The following is a 9,755-nucleotide window of genomic DNA, read 5'->3' on the forward strand; positions in this document are numbered from 1 at the left end:
ACAGCCATCCACGACACCATTTTTGGAGCTCGGCCAGATCGGCTCGGCCAGCATGGCTCGGCCAGAACGGCTCGCCCAGATCGGCTCGCCCAGATCGGCTCGGCCAGAACGGCTCGCCCAGATCGGCTCGGCCAACATGGCTCGGCCACAACGGCTCGCCCAGATCGGCTCGGCCAGAACGGGTCGCCCAATTCGGCTCGGCCAGAATGGCTTGCCCAGAACGGCTCGGCAGGATCGGGTCGGCCAGAATGGTTCGCCCAGATCGGCTTGGCCAGCATGGCTCGCCCAGATTGGCTCGGCCAGATCGGGACGATGACTTGATGAACGGACTTAGAGATTCGACTTGGTGGGCCGACCTGGCGGGGTGACTTGATGAACACACTTGAAGGGTCGACTTGGTGGGGTGACTCTATGAATGGACCTAAAGAGTTGACTTGGTGAGAGTACTTGGCGGGGTGACTCGATGAAAGGACTTAAAGAGTCGACTTGGTGAGAGTACTTGGTGGGGCGACTTGATGAACGCACTTGAAGAATCGACTTGGTTAGAGTACTTGGTGGCGCGACTTGATGAACGGACTCAAAGAGTCGACTTGGTGAGAGTACCTGGTGGCTCGACTTGATGAGCAGACTTAAAGAGTCAACTTGGTGAGAGTACTTGGCGGGGTGAACTGATGAACGAACATAAAGAGTCGGCTTGGTGGGAGTACTTGGTGGGCCGACCTGGTGGGGTGACTTTATGGACGGACTTAAAGAGTCGACTTGGTTAGATTACTTGTTCTGGTGACTTGATGAATGGACTTCGAGAGTCGACTTGGTGGGGTGACTCGATGAAAGGACTTAAAGGGTCGACTTGGTGAGAGTACTTGGCGGGGTGACTTGATGAACGGACTTAAAGGGTCGACTTGGCGGGGTGACTTGATGAACGGACCTAAAGAGTTGACTTGGTGAGAGTACTTGGCGGGGTGAACTGATGAACGGACTTAAAGAGTCGACTTGGTGAGAGTACTTGGTGGGCCGACTTGATGAACAGACTTATAGAGTCGACTTGGTGAGAGTAGTTGTTCTGGTGACTTGATGAACGGACTTAAAGACTCGGCTTGGCGGGGTGACTTGATGAAAGGACTTAAAGAGTCGACTTGGTGGGGTGACTCGATGAACGAACTTAGAGGGTCGACTTTGCGGGGTGACTTGATGAACGGACCTAAAGAGTTGACTTGGTGAGAGTACTCGGTGGGGTGACCTGATGAACAGACTTAGAGAGTCGACTTGGTGAGAGTCCTTGGTGGGCCGACCTGGTTGGGTGACTTCGTGAACTGACTTAAAGAGTCGACTTGGTGGGAGTACTTGGTGGGGTGACTTGATGAACGGACTTCAAGGGTCGACTTGGCGAGGTGACTTGATGAACGGTCCTAAAGAGTTGACTTGGTGTGGTGACTTGATGAAAAGACTCAAAGAGTCGAATTGGTGAGAGTACTTGGTGGGGTGACTTGATGAACGCACTTGAAGGGTCGACTTGGTGGGGTGACTTTATGAACGGACCTAAAGAGTTGACGTGGTGAGAGTGCTTGGTGGGGTGACTTGATGAACATAGTTAAAGAGTCGACTTGGTGAGAGTAGTTGGTCGGGTGACTTGATGAACAGACTTAAAGATTCGACTTGGTGGGCCGACCTGGCAGGGTGACTTGATGAACGGACTTAGAGAGTCGACTTGGTGAGAGTACTTGGTGGGCCGACCTGGCTGGGTGACTTGATGAACAAACTTAAAGAGACGACTTGGTGAGAGTACCCGGTGGGCTGACTTGGTCACGTGACTTGATGAACGGACTTAAAGAGTCGACTTGGTGGGCCGACTTGGCCGGGTGACTTGATGAACAAACTTAAAGGGTCGACTTGGTGGGTCAAACTAGCGGGGTGACTTGGTGAGAGTACTTGGTGGGCTGACCTGGCAGGGTGACTTGATGAACGAACTTAGAGAGTCGACTTTGTGAGAGTACTTGGTGGGTCGAACTGGCGGGGTGACTTGATGAACGAACTTAAAGAGTCAACCTGGTGAGAGAACTTGGTGGGCCGAGCTGGCGGGGTGAATTGATGAACGAACCTAAAGAGTCGACTTTGTGAGAGTACTTGGTGGGCCGACCTGGCGGGGTGAGTTGATGACCGAACTTAAAGGGTCGACTTGGTGAGAGTACTTGGTGGGCCGACCTGGCGGGGCGACTTGATGAACGAACTTAAAGAGTCGACTTGGTGAGAGTACTCGGTGGGGTGACCTGATGAACAAACCTAAAGAGTCGACCTGGTGAGAGTACTTGGTGGGCCGACCTGGCGGGGTGACTTGGTGAGCAAACTTAAAGAGTCGACTTGGTGAGAGTAGTTGGTGGGCTGACCTGGCGGGGTGACTTGATGAACGAACTTAAAGAGTCGACCTGGTGGGCCGACTTGGCAGAGTGACTTCATGAACAAACTTAAAGAGTCCACTCGGTGGGCCGACCTGGCGGGGTGACTTGATGAACGAACTTAAAGAGTCGACTTGGTGAGAGTAATTTGTGGGCTGACCTGGCGGGGTGACTTGATGAATGAACTTAAAGAGTCGACTTGGTGGGGTGACTTGATGAACGTACTTGAAGGGTCGACTTGGTGGGGTGACTCTATGAACGGACCTAAAGAGTTGACTTGGTGGGGTGACTCGATGAAAGGACTTAAAGAGTCAACTTTGTGAGAGTACTTGGTGGCTCGACTTTATGAGCAGACTTAAAGAGTCCACTTGGTGAGAGTGGGCCTAACGGGGCGATGTGGTGAGTGGGCCTAACGGGGCGAGTTGGTGGGGCGACTTGGCGAGTGGTATTAGAGAGCCGACATGGTGAGGCGACTCGACGAGTTGGTTCGTTGAGATGACATGGTGAGCTGACTTGGCGAGTCGACCCGGCGAGCGAACTTAAAGAGTCGACTTGGCAACGTACTCGAGCCGACTTGGTGAGGCGACCCGGCGAGCGGGCTCAAAGAGTCAACATGGTGAGGCGACTCATTGAGTCAACATGGTGAGGCGACTCATGGTGAGGAGCTATCCTTGAGGCGACTTGGTGGGCCTACTTGATTAGTCGACTTGGTGAGCCGACCTGACGAGCTGACACGGTGAGCGGGCTTAAAGAGGGGATGACTTGGTGGGGTAACTCGGCAAGCCAACTTATCGAGGCGAGATGGTGAGTCGACTTGGTGAGCTGACTTGGTGAGCGCACTTAAAGAGTCAACTTCGTGAGGTGACTCGGTGAGTTAGCCCGCTGATGCAACTTGGGCGGGCCAACCTGGCGAACGAACTTAAAGAGGCGACTTGGGCGGGCTGACCTGGCGAGCGAACTTAAAGAGTTGACTTGGCAACGCACTTGAACAATCGACTTGGTGAGCTGACATGGTGAGTGGGCTTAGAGAAGCAACTCGGGGGGGGCGACTTGATGAACGGACTTAAAGGGTCGACTTGGCGGGGTGACTTGATGAACGGACCTAAAGAGTTGACTTGGTGAGAGTACTTGGCGGGGTGAACTGATGAACGGACTTAAAGAGTCGACTTGGTGGGAGTACTTGGTGGGCCGACTTGATGAACGGACTTATAGAGTCGACTTGGTGAGAGTAGTTGTTCTGGTGACTTGATGAACGGACTTAAAGAGTCGGCTTGGCGGGGTGACTTAATGAAAGGACTTAAAGAGTCGACTTGGTGGGGTGACTCGATGAACGAACTTAGAGGGTCGACTTTGCGGGGTGACCTGATGAACGGACCTAAAGAGTTGACTTGGTGAGAGTACTCGGTGGGGTGACCTGATGAACAGACTTAGAGAGTCGACTTGGTGAGAGTCCTTGGTGGGCCGACCTGGTTGGGTGACTTCGTGAACTGACTTAAAGAGTCGACTTGGTGGGAGTACTTGGTGGGGTGACTTGATGAACGAACTTCAAGGGTCGACTTGGTTAGGTGACTTGATGAACGGTCCTAAAGAGTTGACTTGGTGTGGTGACTTGATGAAAAGACTTAAAGAGTCGAATTGGTGAGAGTACTTGGTGGGGTGACTTGATGAACGCACTTGAAGGGTCGACTTGGTGGGGTGACTTTATGAACGGACCTAAAGAGTTGACGTGGTGAGAGTGCTTGGTGGGGTGACTTGATGAACATAGTTAAAGAGTCGACTTGGTGAGAGTAGTTGGTCGGGTGACTTGATGAATGCACTCGAAGAATTGACTTGGTTAGAGTACTTGGTGGGGTGACTTGATGAACGGACTTAAAGATTCGACTTGGTGGGCCGACCTGGCGGGGTGACTTGATGAACGGACTTAGAGAGTCGACTTGGTGAGAGTACTTGGTGGGCCGACCTGGCCGGGTGACTTGATGAACAAACTTAAAGAGACGACTTGGTGAGAGTACCCGGTGGGCTGACCTGGTCACGTGACTTGATGAACGGACTTAAAGAGTCGACTTGGTGGGCCGACTTGGCCGGGTGACTTGATGAACGAACTTAAAGGGTCGACTTGGTGGGTCGAACTAGCGGGGTGACTTGGTGAGAGTACTTGGTGGGCTGACCTGGCAGGGTGACTTGATGAACGAACTTAGAGAGTCAACTTTGTGAGAGTACTTGGTGGGTCGAACTGGCAGGGTGACTTGATGAACGAACTTAAAGAGTCGACCTGGTGAGAGAACTTGGTGGGCCAAGCTAGCGGGGTGAATTGATGAACGAACCTAAAGAGTCGACTTTGTGAGAGTACTTGGTGGGCCGACCTGGCGGGGTGAGTTGATGACCGAACTTAAAGGGTCAACTTGGTGAGAGTACTTGGTGGGCCGACCTGGCGGGGCGACTTGATGAACAAACTTAAAGAGTCGACTTGGTGAGAGTACTCGGTGGGGTGACTTGATGAACAAACCTAAAGAGTCGACCTGGTGAGAGTACTTGGTGGGCCGACCTGGCGGGGTGACTTGGTGAGCAAACTTAAAGAGTCAACTTGGTGAGAGTAGTTGGTGGGCTGACCTGGCGGGGTGACTTGATGAACGAACTTAAAGAGTCGACCTGGTGGGCCGACTTGGCAGAGTGACTTCATGAACGAACTTAAAGAGTCCACTCGGTGGGCCGACCTGGCGGGGTGACTTGATGAACGAACTTAAAGAGTCGACTTGGTGAGAGTAATTTGTGGGCTGACCTGGCAGGGTGACTTGATGAATGAACTTAAAGAGTCAACTTGGTGGGGTGACTTGATGAACGCACTTGAAGGGTCGACTTGGTGGGGTGACTCTATGAACGGACCTAAAGAGTTGACTTGGTGGGGTGACTCGATGAAAGGACTTAAAGAGTCGACTTGGTGAGAGTACTTGGTGGCTCGACTTTATGAGCAGACTTAAAGAGTCCACTTGGTGAGAGTGGCCCTAACGGGGCGATGTGGTGAGTGGGCCTAACGAGGCGAGTTGGTGGCGCGACTTGGTGAGTGGTATTAGAGAGCCGACGTGGTGAGGCGACTTGGCGAGTTGGTTCGTTGAGATGACATGGTGAGCTGACTTGGCGAGTCGACCCGGCGAGCGAACTTAAAGAGTCGACTTGGCAACGTACTCGAGCCGACTTGGTGAGGCGACCCGGCGAGCGGGCTCAAAGAGTCAACATGGTGAGGCGACTCATTGAGTCAACATGGTGAGGCGACTCATGGTGAGGAGCTATCCTTGAGGCGACTTGGTGGGCCTACTTGATTAGTCGACTTGGTGAGCCGACCTGACGAGCTGACACGGTGAGCGGGCTTAAAGAGGGGACGACTTGGTGGGGTAACTCGGCAAGCCAACTTATCGAGGCGAGATGGTGAGTCGACTTGGTGAGCTGGCTTGGTGAGCGCACTTAAAGAGTCAACTTCGTGAGGTGACTCGGCGAGTTAGCCCGCTGATGCGACTTGGGCGGGCTGACCTGGCGAACGAACTTAAAGAGGCGACTTGGGCGGGCTGACCTGGCGAGCAAACTTAAAGAGTTGACTTGGCAACGCACTTGAACAATTGACTTGGTGAGCTGACATGGTGAGTGGGCTTAGAGAAGCAACTCAGGGGGGGCGACTTGATGAACGGACTTAAAGGGTCGACTTGGCGGGGTGACTTGATGAACGGACCTAAAGAGTTGACTTGGTGAGAGTACTTGGCGGGGTGAACTGATGAACGGACTTAAAGAGTCGACTTGGTGGGAGTACTTGGTGGGCCGACTTGATGAACGGACTTATAGAGTCGACTTGGTGAGAGTAGTTGTTCTGGTGACTTGATGAACGGACTTAAAGAGTCGGCTTGGCGGGGTGACTTGATGAAAGGACTTAAAGAGTCGACTTGGTGGGGTGACTCGATGAACGAACTTAGAGGGTCGACTTTGCGGGGTGACCTGATGAACGGACCTAAAGAGTTGACTTGGTGAGAGTACTTGGTGGGGTGACCTGATGAACAGACTTAGAGAGTCGACTTGGTGAGAGTCCTTGGTGGGCCGACCTGGTTGGGTGACTTCGTGAACTGACTTAAAGAGTCGACTTGGTGGGAGTACTTGGTGGGGTGACTTGATGAACGGACTTCAAGGGTCGACTTGGCGAGGTGACTTGATGAACGGTCCTAAAGAGTTGACTTGGTGTGGTGACTTGATGAAAAGACTTAAAGAGTCGAATTGGTGAGAGTACTTGGTGGGGTGACTTGATGAACGCACTTGAAGGGTCGACTTGGTGGGGTGACTTTATGAACGGACCTAAAGAGTTGACGTGGTGAGAGTGCTTGGTGGGGTGACTTGATGAACATAGTTAAAGAGTCGACTTGGTGAGAGTAGTTGGTCGGGTGACTTGATGAACGCACTCGAAGAATCGACTTGGTTAGAGTACTTGGTGGGGTGACTTGATGAACGGACTTAAAGATTCAACTTGGTGGGCCGACCTGGCGGGGTGACTTGATGAACGGACTTAGAGAGTCGACTTGGTGAGAGTACTTGGTGGGCCGACCTGGCCGGGTGACTTGATGAACAAACTTAAAGAGACGACTTGGTGAGAGTACCCGGTGGGCTGACCTGGTCATGTGACTTGATGAACGGACTTAAAGAGTCGACTTGGTGGGCCGACTTGGCCGGGTGACTTGATGAACGAACTTAAAGGGTTGACTTGGTGGGTTGAACTAGCGGGGTGACTTGGTGAGAGTACTTGGTGGGCTGACCTGGCAGGGTGACTTGATGAACGAACTTAGAGAGTCAACTTTGTGAGAGTACTTGGTGGGTCGAACTGGCGGGGTGACTTGATGAACGAACTTAAAGAGTCGACCTGGTGAGAGAACTTGGTGGGCCGAGCTGGCGGGGTGAATTGATGAACAAACCTAAAGAGTTGACTTTGTGAGAGTACTTGGTGGGCCGACCTGGCGGGGTGAGTTGATGACCGAACTTAAAGGGTCGACTTGGTGAGAGTACTTGGTGGGCCGACCTGGCGGGGCGACTTGATGAACGAACTTAAAGAGTCGACTTGGTGAGAGTACTCGGTGGGGTGACCTGATGAACAAACCTAAAGAGTCGACCTGGTGAGAGTACTTGGTGGGCCGACCTGGCGGGGTGACTTGGTGAGCAAACTTAAAGAGTCGACTTGGTGAGAGTAGTTGGTGGGCTGACCTGGCGGGGTGACTTGATGAACGAACTTAAAGAGTCGACCTGGTGGGCCGACTTGGCAGAGTGACTTCATGAACGAACTTAAAGAGTCCACTCGGTGGGCCGACCTGGCGGGGTGACTTGATGAACGAACTTAAAGAGTCGACTTGGTGAGAGTAATTTGTGGGCTGACCTGGCGGGGTGACTTGATGAATGAACTTAAAGAGTCGACTTGGTGGGGTGACTTGATGAACGCACTTGAAGGGTCGAATTGGTGGGGTGACTCTATGAACGGACCTAAAGAGTTGACTTGGTGGGGTGACTCGATGCAAGGACTTAAAGAGTCGACTTGGTGAGAGTACTTGGTGGCTCGACTTTATGAGCAGACTTAAAGAGTCCACTTCGTGAGAGTGGGCCTAACGGGGCGATGTGGTGAGTGGGCCTAACGGGGCGAGTTGGTGGGGCGACTTGGCGAGTGGTATTAGAGAGCCGACGTGGTGAGGCGACTCGGCGAGTTGGTTCGTTGAGATGACATGGTGAGCTGACTTGGCGAGTCGACCCGGCGAGCGAACTTAAAGAGTCGACTTGGCAACGTACTCGAGCCGACTTGGTGAGGCGACCCGACGAGCGGGCTCAAAGAGTCAACATGGTGAGGCGACTCATTGAGTCAACATGGTGAGGCGACTCATGGTGAGGAGCTATCCTTGAGGCGACTTGGTGGGCCTACTTGATTAGTCGACTTGGTGAGCCGACCTGACGAGCTGACACGGTGAGCGGGCTTAAAGAGGCGACGACTTGGTGGGGTAACTCGGCAAGCCAACTTATCTAGGCGAGATGGTGAGTCGACTTGGTGAGCTGACTTGGTGAGCGCACTTAAAGAGTCAACTTCGTGAGGTGACTCGGCGAGTTAGCCCGCTGATGCGACTTGGGCAGGCCGACCTGGCGAACGAACTTAAAGAGGCGACTTGGGCGGGCTGACCTGGCGAGCGAACTTAAAGAGTTGACTTGGCAACGCACTTGAACAATCGACTTGGTGAGCTGACATGGTGAGTGGGCTTAGAGAAGCAACTCGGCGGGGCGACTTGGCGAGCACACCTGCTGGGGCAAGGTGGTAAAACGACTAGGTGATTCGACTTGGTGAGCTGACTTGGTGAGCGAACTTAAGGGGTCGACTTGGTGAGGCAACCTGAATAGTCGACTCGGTGAGGTGACTTGGGGAGCCGACATGGTGAGCGGTCTTAAAGAAGAGGCGACCTGGTGGGGCAACCTGGTGAGGCAAGACGGTAAGTCATCTTGGTGAGCCGGCTTGACGAGCTGTGAGTGGACTTAAAGAGTCAATTCTTGATTTGGCAAAGACCACATGGTTAGATGACTTGGTGAGCCGACCTGGCTAGCAAAATTGGCAAGCAAACTTATAGAATCGACTTGCTGTCCCCAGCCAGGATCGCACGCCTGGGTCGACCCAACTTGGGTCACCCGACTAGGTCAACCCATCTCCGTCGCCCCAGCCTCGGGCGACCCGACTGGGTCGCCAGAGTGGGTCGACGAGGGGAAAAAAAAAAAAAAAACAAAAAAAATCATGAGAGGCCCTGTACAGCGAAAAGCGCTAAATTTTGCGCATTACAAAAAAAAAAAAAAAAAACAAGTTACCCGCTTTTGGATCACGCACAAGTTTCAGTTCACGTATTGCCGAGCCGACTCGAGGCGTTACGCCTAGCTAGCCGGATTCGAGGTAGGGTAGCCGAAACGATTCGATTTGAGAATTTTCTTTATAAAAAGAGATCATGATAGGCCTCGTAAGGCAAAAAAGAATGAAATTTTGGGAGTTAAAAAAAAAAACGTTACCCGGTTTTGGATCGCGCACAGGGCTCGGGTCACGTAGCATCGAGGTGCCCTGGGTGACATGATTCGAGCGAAAAGTCGACGGTGGCATGATTCGTGCAAAAACATTGGAGGCCATTAAGGCTCGAGGCGCTTCGAGTCGAGGTTGCCGAGGCGGGTCGGGTTGAAAACTTTGGGCGTTAACCAAAAAGAAAAAGTTAACCGCTTTTGCATCATGTACACGGCTCGGGGCACTTAGAATCAAGTCGAGCACGGTGACATGAGTCGTGCGAAAAATTTGGAGACGACTCGAGTCGGGGCATCCGACTCTATTCG

Source organism: Cupressus sempervirens, chromosome 2, assembly GCF_028749045.1.
Source record: "Cupressus sempervirens isolate cs-2001-9-10 chromosome 2, ASM2874904v1, whole genome shotgun sequence".
Taxonomy (NCBI): domain Eukaryota; kingdom Viridiplantae; phylum Streptophyta; class Pinopsida; order Cupressales; family Cupressaceae; genus Cupressus; species Cupressus sempervirens.